Source organism: Aethina tumida, chromosome 1 (genome assembly GCF_024364675.1).
Source record: "Aethina tumida isolate Nest 87 chromosome 1, icAetTumi1.1, whole genome shotgun sequence".
NCBI lineage: Eukaryota > Metazoa > Arthropoda > Insecta > Coleoptera > Nitidulidae > Aethina > Aethina tumida.
This window is the reverse complement of record NC_065435.1, coordinates 38,725,240-38,739,675: the sequence shown is the minus strand read 5'-3', so window position 1 is coordinate 38,739,675 and position 14,436 is coordinate 38,725,240. Positions and strand designations below refer to the sequence as shown.

Genomic DNA, 14,436 nt, shown 5'->3' with positions numbered 1-14,436 from the left:
GGCCACATATAATTCTGTAGTTGAGCCCATCCTTTCACAGAATAACTTTGAAGGTGGCAAATTTTGTTGGCACTCGAATGTTTCTATAGAAATAAACATTTTCATTTGTTATGAAATATTTTATTAAAGAAATTATACAACATTATTCTCATATAAACATATATGTGTATTATTTGATTATACATTTTGTAAGATATAATCAATTACAAACTTTTGCAAACTTATTGCTAACTTTCAAATTTCTTCTGGAACCAAAATCTAAAAATTTCTCGACGATTCTTAAAGATGTTGATTTGATCAATTTATTTCTCCATGATCACAATTTGGACAAAGATTTTTTCTCGGACGGTTGGCAATTTCAATCAAGTCCATCCAATAGTTGGACATCAAGAACCCTTAAAATGAGTACCTGTAAAACATTATATAGTTAATAACTAAATAATCATATTTCTAAACAATAGTTACCTTGATAATTAATCCCTAATAATCAAGTGTTTCTCTAATCAAGTGCTCCCCCACCTACTCAATTCAGCAGGCATGCATCCTTAATTAAAGAAACAATTATATTAAAATTAAGGTAATCATCTATCAAGTCTTCTAAAAGGTATATGTAAGAATATTTTTAATGATATTTATTTTTTTTTAATTCTACGTGAACAGGTTTCATTTTACGAATTTAACCTGAATCATTCATCTGCTCTTTGTCCTTAGAGTTCTGATCAAAACATATTTTGTCTACATAATGTTCCTTGTAAATATTGGCTTATTTGTACATTTTGTTTATACATACTTATCCCATTAATTAAGGTTGAAAAGTACATTCTATTTTTCGTTGCTAAAATTAGAATAACATTAGTCATTCAATAAACATAAACAAAATAAATATTTACCTTTAAGCAATTAATTTGCAGATATATCATTCATTCATTTCATTCTAAATATCTCATTTTTGTTTGGATTAATACCTTTACTTTTTCAAGTAGAGGTGGTTATGCAAAATATTATTGTAAACTGTGGAATATTTATTTCTGTACGTTACCCAATATTACACATTATTAATTTTTATTGCGACCTTCCACAAAATTATAATTACTTCCTCTTTACGCATTCTCCTGTATGCTGATGTGATATCAAATCTGAAACGAATTGTTTTGTAGACTATCAAAATGTTAGTGAAAATAAATTATTTACCTCCCATATATGCCTTCTTTTGAGGTTTACAATGAGTCTGGGGTTTAAATACACTTAGTTGATTTGGAATTGAAGTCATAACAGAATTGAACTGGAACCCAACAAAAGGTTGTTTGTTCTATACTAATTTTAATTACCTGGTCTTCTCGCTTAGTGGAAAGAATGATGATTCTCTTAATGTTTGGTGACAGTAATCAAACAAAGATGTCTTCATGTTTGCTTCCGTTTCTCTATCAATATCTGCAGCGCCCAAGATCCTAACTAGAACTCAACAAAGGTTGCTGTGCTCATTTCAATTACCTGGAGTTCTCGTTCATTGGAAGAAATGATGATTTTTTTTAAGTATACTTGCCGAAATCTTCAATTTGATGATATCACACATTCTTAATAACAGTGTTCAAATAAAGATGTTTTTAATTATTTATCAGTTTATCAACTACATCTGACGCGGTCCGTTTAACATCCTAATAAAAGTAATTTTAGGAAATAGTAAAAATTATGTATATTTTTAACTTGTCTTCAGGAGTTCTGTCAGATAGTTCCCAATATGAAAGTCCAATAAATAGCAACACAATTTACTATTATAGTTTGGAGGCTACGGTTGGTTTGATGGTTGTTTAATGTCACAAACGGAACAGTAATTACAACCAGTTGGTTAATGAGTCTGCTTCAAATATATTCAGTTTACTGAAACCCAACAAAAAGTTGTTCTATGCCCATTTTAATTACCTAGAAATCCCGATCAGTGGTACGAATGATTATTCTTGATGTTGATCTTGAACAGATGATGTTTTCAATTTTGTACCAGTTTCTCCACCAAAATCTGAAGCGGCACGACTAACATCCTAACTAGAACTCAACAAAAGGTTTCTCTATACCCATTTAAATTACCCCTAATTCTCGCTCATACGAATGAATGATTATTCTTGATGTTTAGTCACATTAACCAGATGAAGATGCTTTCAATTTTGTATGTTCCTTCATCAAAGTCTGAGGTGGTCCGATTAACATTCTAAATGGTACTCAACAGAAGATTTCTCTATACCCATTTGAATTTTCACGAGTTCTCGTTCATAGGAAGGAATGATGATTGTTGATATTTAGTCACATTGGCCAGATGAAGATGCTTTCAATTTTGTATGTTCCTTCATCAATGTCTGAGGTGGTCCATTTAACATTCCAACTGGAATTCAACATAAGGTTTTTTTATACCCGTTTAAATTACCTCGGGTTCTCGCTCATAAGAAGGAATGATGATTCTTGATGCTTAATCACATGGACCAGATAAAGATGTTTTCAATTTTGCACGTTTCTTCACCAGAATCTGAAGTAGTCCGCTTAACATTCCGACTGGAATTCAACAAAAGGTTTCTCTATACCCATTTGAATTACCTCAAGTCCTCGTTCATAGGAAGGAAGGATGATTCTTGATTCTTAGTCACATTAACCAGATGAAGATGCTTCCAAATTTGTATGTTCCTTCATCAAAGTCTGAGGTGGTCCGCTTAACAGTCTAACTGGAACTCAACAGAAGATTTCTCTAAACCTGTTTAAATTACCTCGGGTTCTCGCTCATAGGAAGGAATGATGATTCTTGATGCTTAATCACATGGACCAGATAAAGATGTTTTCAATTTTGCACGTTTCTTCACCAGAATCTGAAGTAGTCCGCTTAACATTCCGACTGGAACTCAACAAAAGGTTTCTCTATACCCATTTGAATTACCTCAAGTCCTCGTTCATAGGAAGGAAGGATGATTCTTGATTCTTAGTCACATTAACCAGATGAAGATGTTTTCAATTTTGAATGTTCTTTCATCAAAGTCTGAGGTGGTCAGCTTAACAGTCTAACTGGAACTCAACAGAAGATTTCTCTATACCCGTTTAAATTACCTCGGGTTCTCGCTCATAGGAAGGAATGATGATTCTTGATGCTTAATCACATGGACCAGATAAAGATGTTTTCAATTTTGCACGTTTCTTCACCAGAATCTGAAGTAGTCCGCTTAACATTCCGACTGGAACTCAACAAAAGGTTTCTCTATACCCATTTGAATTACCTCAAGTCCTCGTTCATAGGAAGGAAGGATGATTCTTGATTCTTAGTCACATTAACCAGATGAATATGTTTTCAATTTTGAATGTTCTTTCATCAAAGTCTGAGGTGGTCAGCTTAACAGTCTAACTGGAACTCAACAGAAGATTTCTCTATACCCGTTTAAATTACCTCGGGTTCTCGCTCATAGGAAGGAATGACGATTTTTGATGCTTAATCACATGGACCAGATAAAGATGTTTTCAATTTTGGACGTTTCTTCACCAGAATCTGAAGCGGTCCGTTTAACATTCCGACTGGAACTCAACAAAAAGGTTTTTCTATACCCATTTAAGTTACCTCGAGTTCTCGTTCATAGGAAGGAATGATTGATCTTGATGCTTAGTCACATTGGCTAGAGAAAGATGCTTTCAATATTGTATGTTCCTTCATGAAAATCCCAGGCGGTCCGCTTAACATTGTAACTGGAACTCAACAGAAGGTTTCTCTATACCCATTTGAATTACCTCAAGTTCTCGTTCATAGGAAGGAATGATGATTCTTGATGTTTAATCGCTTTGGCCAGATGATGCTTTCAAGTTTGTAGGTTCCTTCGTCAAAATCAGAGGCGGTCCGCTTAACATTCTAACTGGAACCCAATAGAACGATTCTCTATATCCATTTAAGTTACCTCGAGTTCTCGTTCATAGGAAGGAATGATTGTTCTTGATGCTTAGTCACGTTGACTAGATACAGATGCTTTCAATTTTGTATGTTCCTTCATGAAGATCTATCTGAGGCGGTCCGCTTAACATTCCTACTGGAACTCAACAAAAGGTTTTTCTATACCCATTTAAGTTACCTCGAATTCTCGTTCATAGGAAGGAATGGTTGTTCTTGATGCTTAGTCACATTGGCTAGGATGCAGATGCTTTCAATTTTGTATGTTCCTTCATGAAAATCTGAGGCGGTCCGCTTAACATTGTAACTGGAACTCAACAGAAGATTTCTCTATACCCATTTGAATTACCTCAAGTTCTCGTTCATAGGAAGGAATGATGATTCTTGATGTTTAATCGCTTTGGCCAGATGATGCTTTCAAGTTTGTAGGTTCCTTCGTCAAAATCAGAGGCGGTCTGCTTAACATTCTAACTGGAACCCAATAGAAGGTTTCTCTATATCCATTTAAGTTACCTCGAGTTCTCGTTCATAGGAAGAAATGATTGTTCTTAATGCTTAGTCACGTTGACTAGATACAGATGCTTTCAATTTTGTATGTTCCTTAATGAAGATCTATCTGAGGCGGTCCGCTTAACATTCCTACTGGAACTCAACAAAAGGTTTTTCTATACCCATTTAAGTTACCTCGAGTTCTCGTTCATAGGAAGGAATGGTTGTTCTTAATGCTTAGTCACATTGGCTAGATGCAGATGCTTTCAATTTTGTATGTTCCTTCATGAAAATCTGAGGCGGTCCGCTTAACATTGTAACTGGAACTCAACAGAAGATTTCTCTATACCCATTTGAATTACCTCAAGTTCTCGTTCATAGGAAGGAATGATGATTCTTGATGTTTAATCGCTTTGGCCAGATGATGCTTTCAAGTTTGTAGGTTCCTTCGTCAAAATCAGAGGCGGTCTGCTTAACATTCTAACTGGAACCCAATAGAAGGTTTCTCTATATCCATTTAAGTCACCTCGAGTTCTCGTTCATAGGAAGAAATGATTGTTCTTAATGCTTAGTCACGTTGACTAGATACAGATGCTTTCAATTTTGTATGTTCCTTAATGAAGATCTATCTGAGGCGGTCCGCTTAACATTCCTACTGGAACTCAACAAAAGGTTTTTCTATACCCATTTAAGTTACCTCGAGTTCTCGTTCATAGGAAGGAATGGTTGTTCTTAATGCTTAGTCACATTGGCTAGATGCAGATGCTTTCAATTTTGTATGTTCCTTCATGAAAATCTGAGGCGGTCCGCTTAACATTGTAACTGGAACTCAACAGAAGGTTTCTCTATACCCACTTAAGTTACCTCGAGTTCTCGTTCATAGGAAGGAATGATGATTCTTGATGCTTAATCACATGTACCAGATAAAGATGTTTTCAATTTTGCACGTTTCTTCACCAGAATCTGAAGCGGTCCGCTAACCTTCCGACTGGAACTCAACAGAAGGTTTCTCTATACTCATTTAAGTTACCTCGAGTTCTTGTTCATAGGAAGGAATGATTGTTCTTGATGCTTAGTCACATTGGCTAGATGCAGATGATTTCAATTTTGTATGTTCCCTCATGAAGATCTGAGGCGGTCCGCTTAACGTTCTAACTGTAACTCAACAGAAGGTTTGTCTATACCCATTTAAGTTACCTTGAGTTCTCGCTCATAGGAAGGAATGATGATTCTAGATTCTTAGTTACATTAACCAGATGAAGATGTTCAATTTTCTATGTTTCTTCACAAAAACTTGAAGCGGGCGGCTTAACACCAAAACTAGATGTTATCAAAGGGTTTTTTTCTCTATACCCATTTAAATTACCTCAAGTTCTCGCTCATTAAAAGGAGTGATGACTCGTGATGTTTAGTTGGACCAGATAAAGATGTTTTCAATTTTGCACGTTTCTTCGCCAGAATTTGAGAAGGTCCGCTTAATGTTCTAACTGGAACTCAGCAAAAGGTTTCTCTATACCCCATTTTAAATTACCTCGAGTTCTCGTTCATGGGAAGGACTGATGATGATTCTTGATGCTTAGCCACATTGACCAGATGAAGATGTTTTCAATTTTGCACGTTTCTTCACCAGAATCTGAGGTGGTCCGCTTAATGTTCTAACTGGAACTCAGCAAAAGGTTTCTCTATACCCCATTTTAAATTACCTCGAGTTCTCGTTCATGGGAAGGAATGATGATTCTTGATGCTTAGCCACATTGACCAGATGAAGATGTTTTCAATTGTGTGAAGCGGTGGCTTAAACACTATAATTGGAAGTTAACAAAAGATTTTTCTATACCCATTTAAATTACCTCAAGTTCTAGCTCATTAAAAGGAATTATGAGTCTTGATGTTTAGTTTGACCAGATAAAGATGTTTTCAATTTTGCACGTTTCTTCACCAAAATCCGAGGCGGTCCGCTTAATATACTAACTATAACTCAGCAAAAGGTTTGTCTATACCCATTTAAGTTACCTCGAATTCTCGCTCATAGGAAGGAATGATTGTTCTTGATGCTTAGTTACATTGGTCAGATGAAGATGCTTTCAATTTTGTATGTTCCTTCATGAAGATCTGAGGCGGTCCGCTTAACTTTCTAACTGTAACTCAACAGAAGGTTTCTCTATACCCATTTAAATTACCTCGAGTTCTCGCTCATGGGAAGGAATGATTGTTCTTGATGCTTAGTCACACACACAGATGAAAATGTTTTCAATTTTGCATGTTTCTTCACCAAAAACTGAAGCGGCCCTTTTAACATCCGAACTGGAACTCGACACAAGGTTTCTCTATATCCATTTAAATTACCTTCAATTCCCGCTCGTTGTAAGGAATGATCACTTTTGATGTTTAGTTATATGGACCAGACAGAGATGTTTTCAATTTTGCGAAGAATTCTCAATCAAAATCTGAACCGACCCGTTTAGCACCCTAACAAAAATAATTATAAGAAATAGGAAATATATATGTATCTTAACTTGTCTTCACGAGTTCTTTTAGATAATTCCCATCATGAAAGTTCAGTAAAATGCAACGCAATATTATTTTCCACTTCGGAGACTAGGGGTTGGCTCGATAGTTCGTCAATGTCACAAATGGTACTGTTGATAATGTGGAATCGAACTGGAACCCAACAAAAGGTTGTTCTGTATCCATTTTAATTACCTGGAGTAGTCGCTTAAGTAGACCGAACGATGATTCTTGATGTTTTCAATTTTGCATTAGTTTCTTCCCCAAAAATTGAAGTGGTCCGACTAACATCCTAATAAAAATAGTTTTAGGAAATAGCAAATACATATACATCTCAAACTTGTCTTCATAAGTTTTGTTTGGTAGTTCCCCATATGCCGTCCGATAAATAGCAAGGCAATACTTTCTTCCAGACTGGAGACTTGAGGATTGATTTTAAGAGTCACAAATGGAAGAGTAATGTCATCCAGTACAACCACTTAATTTGAATTGTCGTAAAAGAAGTAAACTGGAACCCAACAAAAGGTTGTTCTATATCCATTTTAATTACCTGAAGGTTTGGGTCAGTGGTAGGAACGATGATTCTAGATGTTTAATCGTATTGACCAGATAAAGATGATTTCAATTTTGTACAAGATCTGTGGCCCGCCTAACATTCTAACTGGAACTCAACAAAAGGTTGCTGTATCCATATTTCAATTACCTGGAGTTCTCGCACATTGGAAGAAATGAGGATTCTTGACGTATACATGTCGAATTCTTCAATTTGATGATTTTTAGTTACATTGGCCAGATAAAGAAAACAATTTTGAATCAAACCAAAATTTGAAGTGACCCGTTTAACATCCTAATAAAAATAGTGTTAGGAAATAACAAATATGCATGTATTTATACTTTTCTTCTGGTTTGGTAGTTTTCATGTCCAATAAATTGCGACGCAATATTTTCGCTCACTTCACCGGTACAAAATAATATTAACAAAAATTGCACATGAAAAAGTTCATCCTTTTATATTACTTCACTTATTTACTTTTTCAACTTTTAACTTGCACGATTCACTCAAGAAATTGGGGAATATATTACACCTTAGTCAAATTCACAATTAATTGGAAGTAAAAAACTGAATTCGGTCTTCATGTGTGGGTTGTCTTCTGGTGAATACAAATGTAAGCATGTGGATGGAACTAAAACTTAACAGAAGTTGTTCTATATGGATTCAGTTACCTGCAAGTTGGTCTCAACAAACTTCGCTTATTTAAAATCTTCAAAGATTTTTTTCAACAAAAATGAATGAAATCTTGTAGTGTAGTTATTTCTGTTCAAAGACACTATGCATCCTAATAAGATAATGATGAAAATCAAATATGATGCTTAACACCTTAGGACGTGGTTAAGATATAACTACTATCACTTAACAACACTTTCAATTTTCAAAATGGAAGCAGAGGCTAAGTTCACATTATGCACTTTAACCATATCACAATTACTTTTAACTGAACTGCCACGTCCACATATTTAACATAAAACAAAATTCATGATGACTAGAAGACTTCTTGCTTGATGTTGATTTAAACCTTGGTAATTAGTTTACTGAAACTGAGCAAAAAGTTGTTCTGTGCATATTTTAGTTACCTGGAAATTTGCCCTATCGAGTTTTTGATTGTAGAACATTTCTATTTAAACGATAATGACCAACTATCTTGTTAGTTCTGAAAAGATAATGATGAGAAAATCTATGTTTCACTTATGGGTCGTACTTATGTTGATCCTTTAATTATTATAAACACTTCAACTTAACAAATATTTGTCCACCAGGAAAATTAAGACCACTTCATAAGATGAATGAAAAATACAATTAATGGAAAACAACTCTTGATTGGAAGGTTTGTAGTGTACTGAAACGTAACAAAAAGTTTTTTATCTACATTTTAGTTACCTTCCAAGGTTTTCTCATTGGGACCATCATTGAGTAACTTCATTTAAAAACATGGTTGTCCAATAAAAATGGAATATGGGTCTTACGTATCAGTTTCTCAAGTAAAATCAATCCTATTAAAAATAAAATTATAGAAAATTCAAATCCAAATGTATCTTTATCCTTAATAACTTCACTATTCCAAAATGTTACATTCTATCTTCTGTAGGAGAAACGTAGAATAGTTTTTGTAGACAACTGGACTATGTCCATGGGGATCCTTAGTTGAGGTGTACAGCACTCTACTGTAATTTAAAAATAATGTGTTTGTACACATTTGATTTACCTGCAGCGTTTTCAAAAGATCGTAGGAAGTTTCGAGATTTATCAGAAAATGAAGACTGAAGATTAAGAGTCCTTTCGGCATGGTTTAGCTATTTTTGAAAATAGTTCAACGTTTCAAGGTGCGTTCAATTGATTCCGCAAGGTGCATCCTAATAACAATCATGTTAAGAAAAACCAAATGTGTACCTGGTCTTCGTTCCCATTCCATTTGTTTTCAAGAGGTGCAAGACGACTGTTGTACGTTTACAATATGAAAATGGTTCATAAAGACTTACGTGGCACCGAAATAGGCCCGCAAAATGAATCCTAGTAACCATTACGTTAAGAAATATCATATTTATACTTGCTTGGAACTGCTTCCTAGGTTTTCTTAAGATGGATAAAGGTGCATTTTCTACGAGATTAAGCTCGATTGAAAATGGTAGATTATAAACATCGGGTAAGTCCTAGTAACAACATTTAACAATTCGAATATTTACCTGGTTGGTAACATTCATTTTGTCAGAAGATAATCATTTCCACAAGCTTCAGCTCGATAGAAAAGATTCAAGCTCTTGGTCTATAGCAATCAGGTTAATAAATATCGATGTCTGTCTACCTGTTTCGAAGGTATTCGGTTTGTTCACAAAAGGTACGTATCATTTTTTACGAGACTTTGCTCGATCAAAAATGAGTTTCAGGTTGCATAAAAATGTTCCACTTGCATTGTGATGGGTCCATAAAGATATCCTAATAACAATCACGTTAAGAAATACTGAATGTCTACCTGCTGAGAGCCCGTTCCTTTCATTTTCAAAAGGTCTTGGTTATTAATGATGATCGATGCATTTCTTCTTTAAGATTCAAGCCTCAGGGGCTCATAAATAACTCCTAATAACAATTACGTTAAAAAATACGAAATGTCTACCTGGTCGAAATTTATTCCGTTTGATTCACAGTAGGATGAAGTTTAACGATGATACTGTATTTTTATACAAAACTGAACTCGATAGAAAATGGTTGATGATTATGTCGTACAATTAGCCTCAGGTATCATCAATTTACGTCCATCAAAGGATTCCTAACAACAATCACGTTAAGAAATACGAATGTCTACCTTGCCGTAATCTTTTCAGTTTGTTTTCCAAGTCCAAGTATTAAAGATGATCGCTGTACTTTTTCTACAAGTCTCAACTCGATGGAAAATGTTCGGCGATCGTATTGCAGGTGTTGTCTCGGGTGTCATCATAAAGGGAGTCCTAATAACAATCGCGTTAACAAATACCAAACGTCTACCTGGTTGGAAACCATTGCTTTTGATTTCTAAAGGTGCAGGAACTAAAGATGATTGACGTACTTCTTCTGTAAGTATTAACTGGATGGATAATGATCTGCGATCATATCGTAGGCTTGATGCATCTTGTGTATCATAATTGGTCCATCAATAAAATCCTAGCAACAATCACGTTAAAAAATACCAATTTTTTACCTGGATGGCCGCAATCTCCTTTCTACAAGATGCGACTCTATCGGAAATTGTCAACGATTATATCTTAAGTTTCAAGGCGCAACGAAATTGGTCCATAAAGTGAATCCTAATAACAATCACGTTAGGAAATACCAAATTTATACCTGGTGGAGTGTCCCGTCCGTTTTCAGAACATGGCTTAAATTTGATGGAAAATGGTCCGAGTTTTTAACGTTCAATGGGCAGTAAAATCATTTCAGGGTGTCCTAATAACAATCACGTTAAGAACTACCAAATGTATACCTGACTGGTAATCGTTCAATTTGTCTTTTGGGTGGCGAGTATCAAAGTTGATTCGTATTATTGGGTTTATTTTGATCGAAACGCGATCATCTCGCAGGACTGATGACTCTGGTCGCATGGAAATTGGTCCACAAAGAAAATCCTAATAACAATCACGTTAAGAAGTACCAAAGTTGTACCTGGTGAGGACCCATTCCGTTCGTTTTCAAAGGATGAAATGATAGGCGATGATGTAACAGGTCCGAGGGCTCAATATTTGTCCGCATATCAAATTCGATTTTCAAATAGTGTGGCATCAAAGATGAATGTTCGCTCCCTTAATAAATTCGAAGAGTCGAGATGCATCGAAATTGGTTTGCTAATAAAAATCACGTTAACATATACACCAAATGTATACCTGTCCGGCAACTATTCCGTTAGTTTAGTTCAATAATTCTTTCTACAAGGTACAACTCGATCGAAAGTCGTCCGCGAAGCACGTCCAGAAAATTTCTTCGCAAGGTCTTACTGAAACTCAAGACAACTGTTCCTATGCTCATATTTAGTTACCTTAGTTCCCTCCACTTGGACTACGTAAAGTACGATTATCCACTGGAGAACTTTCTATAATTTACTGCTTTTCATAATATCCACGTACTTTTGTTCTTCGAATATTTTGTTGGTATTTCACCGCATCAATCGTCGAGGTAAAGGGTTGATATTGTTTCCTGATGAAAATCATGTTAAGAAGTCACATTACCTGTTACTTGCATCTATTTTAATGTCAATGCAAATTCATAATTAGTACATTAATTCTTCCAAGTTAATCTTCTTAGATTCACGTGTTAATATTAATAAATTTTAGTAAATTATATCATAATTTTCTATCTTTGTGTCAGTTTGGCACCCGCAATATGCATTATAACAAAAAACTTGTTATGAAATACAAAAGGTGTACCTTAACTGCTTTGGCTCTGCTTCGAATTATTCAGAAGTTTTCTATCCAAGTTTACAGACGTACTGTAACTGAACAAAACAATTTTTCTAAAGATAAAGGGAATAGAAAACCCAAAATAATACGCTTCTATTTCTTCCATTTTTGTGTATGAAATGCTTCAATCCGTATTTGTACGCGTTTAAAAGTATAACTGGATAAGATATTATTCATCATAACAATTTTTAATTGTTATTTAATAAGCACATATCTGAATTTGTTTTGAATGTCAGCAATCTAAAATAAAATTTACATATTTTATAATAAAAATAACCTTCTGCTTGAAGGTTACTACTTACATATGAAAGTAGATTGATGATCAAATTTAGACACATGTCGCATCTAATTCTAATTTGTTTTAATAATGAAAGATTCAAGTTTACAAAATTGTCAATTACTTATTTATCTTTTAACTTATGTACCTGAAATAGGAAAACGAAAGCTAGTAATCACCTCTTAAATCAATTAAGTACTAATTAAAATTTCTCTCAATTGAATGAATTAATTACAAAACCTACTGATAAATAGGTGGATGCGTCACATAATTATTAAAGAAAAAGGAATGTAATCTACACAATTACCTTAATATGCTCATGATCTTTCCTCCTACGTTCGCACCCTTTTCGGTAATGCTAAAACACGACGGTTACGCAAGGAATACCAACAAATTAAAAAAACCAAAAGAGCCAAGGAACTACTGCTGATACCCGAGAAAATATCTCATCATGCACAAATACACATTACCATCGTTCTCCATGGAAGAAGTGGCCGCTTATGACCACGTCAACTTCGCATTCGGGGAAGATGGAGGATTGGGTCGCGTCGGAACGCATTGTGACATGTTTGTGTTATGTTTAACGGGACGTGCGGATGTGCTGGCCTTTTGCGGTGGCAAGTCACGCTCAGTTGGCTAACTGTTCAGACGCCAGCCTAAAGAAAACAGGTTTTTTTTTGCATGGTAAACCGACTGATGCGTATGTAATGCTTGAAACAAAAAAGACTTCTTTGTATTCTCGCATTAAGAATACAATTGCAATGGACATGTTCCAAACAAGACTACGATCATGCGTAAAGATTTTGAAACGTTCAAAAGCTACCGAAAACATTACCGTGTCGTTCTGCAGGCAGCTTCTACCATTAAATGCGGATGCGGATGAGAGGACATCACCTTGAATTCACCTATTCAGGTAATCAGCCACGACCTTTAGGGGGGTATAATAAACCTTTTGGTACTCGTACCATTTCTAATGATGGAATGTGTTGCTCGCATGTAAATTCAAACAAAATTAGTAACAGGAACATAAGGAAAAATACGATATAAAAATTAAATCTTTTTAATTTATTTATATAGACTAATATCACAAATAGGTATTTACATTAAATATCTAATTACTATTTTGTACAAATAAACGATACATTACAAACCAAAGTGGTGTAAATCCCTGGCATGGACAGACGGGCCTCCAAGGAGACTGTAATAAAAAAATTACTACATAATATCACATTTCGAAAACATACAGTCTTATTACAGTCCAGTATTGCAACAATACAATTATCGAGAACAAGGAACTTTCACATCTTTTAATTGCAACATAAAACTATCTATACTACTGTTAAGTTCTTCGTAGGTCTGGGGGTCGCAAATCTTATATTCATCTATTTTTAGCGTCGACTTCATGTACTTCCATTTTAATCTCCTCTGTTGCTGTTTTTGACGTAACTCGCATTCGGCACGTATCAACGCGTTCGACAGAACGGCGTCGACCAAGAGATTTTTACGTTGCTTGCTTTTAAATGCGTATTTCTTGACTTTAATTAGTGAAATCCAATTGGCTAATTCCGTTGTTTTCGAACTGGGCTCGTTTTGATTGAGAACAACGCCCATATTTGTTACGCAATTGAAAATCTCTTCGGTTAGGCAAACGTGCTTATAAAATTAAAAACACACCTGGTTTTTTTACGGGCTGGCAGTTGTATCGATTTGTTACGCGATCGGTTTCTCCCGTCTGTTCTGGAAATCTGGACGTCGGTTGATGACACAGCACTACTCACTCCCTGAACGTGAACTGTACTCTCGACGACTCGTTCCTAGACTGATGGCCGAAATTGGGCTGGGGTGCGCTTTTATACCGGGCGTATGCGTCACGTTTGGAATTCCTACGCCGCGATGGAAAAGTAGTTCCACATTTCGGATTGCGCATTTCGGTTGTTGGGGCATAATTAAAATTTTTAAACAACTTACTAGTATGGAAAATTGTTTGCGGCGTTCATATGTACCATTTTTTTCTTTATACGTCCGCCACGCTTTATAATGAAATTCGACGCATTTGTTTTTGTCCGCGGAGGAAATGAAGTGCTACTCAATCTTGGAACTGGTCCACGGTCCTTTCCACCAATGACGCTATAAAAATCAATATCAATTCCACCATATTATATGATTTTTACGCATATATTTTTTGTACACATGTAATAAACTATTTCAGGTTGCTTATTCGAACTTTTTAAAACAATTAATTCTCTGTACTTTAATTTAATGAATTTTCCTCCGT

General features: G+C 35.2%; 3 long non-coding RNA genes across 6 annotated transcripts; 1 reads left to right on the top strand and 2 right to left on the bottom strand.

The window, feature by feature from the left end:
* Positions 1-98: 98 nt before the first annotated feature.
* Positions 99-6,545, bottom strand: LOC126264496 (uncharacterized). 3 transcript variants are annotated; one of them, XR_007547192.1, is made up of 7 exons: positions 6,410-6,545; positions 6,100-6,363; positions 4,421-5,426; positions 1,192-4,088; positions 891-1,136; positions 466-835; positions 99-409 (listed from the first exon to the last, which is right to left on the bottom strand). It is a non-coding gene; the product is annotated as an uncharacterized LOC126264496 (long non-coding RNA). The 3 variants fall into 3 exon arrangements; XR_007547191.1 differs by lacking the exons at positions 6,100-6,363; positions 6,410-6,545 and adding an exon at positions 5,763-6,028 and having other exon boundaries at positions 4,421-5,716; XR_007547190.1 differs by lacking the exons at positions 6,100-6,363; positions 6,410-6,545 and adding an exon at positions 5,763-6,028 and having other exon boundaries at positions 4,421-5,703.
* LOC126264499 (uncharacterized) lies at positions 3,048-8,269 on the top strand. Its single transcript, XR_007547193.1, has 3 exons — positions 3,048-3,188; positions 4,026-5,401; positions 6,552-8,269. It is a non-coding gene; the product is annotated as an uncharacterized LOC126264499 (long non-coding RNA).
* LOC109607988 (uncharacterized) lies at positions 6,596-14,011 on the bottom strand. Of its 2 annotated transcripts, none has more exons than XR_002192242.2 (6): positions 13,836-14,011; positions 12,997-13,359; positions 12,469-12,817; positions 12,187-12,309; positions 6,743-12,124; positions 6,596-6,685 (listed from the first exon to the last, which is right to left on the bottom strand). It is a non-coding gene; the product is annotated as an uncharacterized LOC109607988 (long non-coding RNA). The 2 variants fall into 2 exon arrangements; XR_002192239.2 differs by lacking the exon at positions 6,596-6,685 and having other exon boundaries at positions 6,776-6,865; positions 6,923-12,124.
* Between the last annotated feature and the right edge of the window lie 425 nt (positions 14,012-14,436).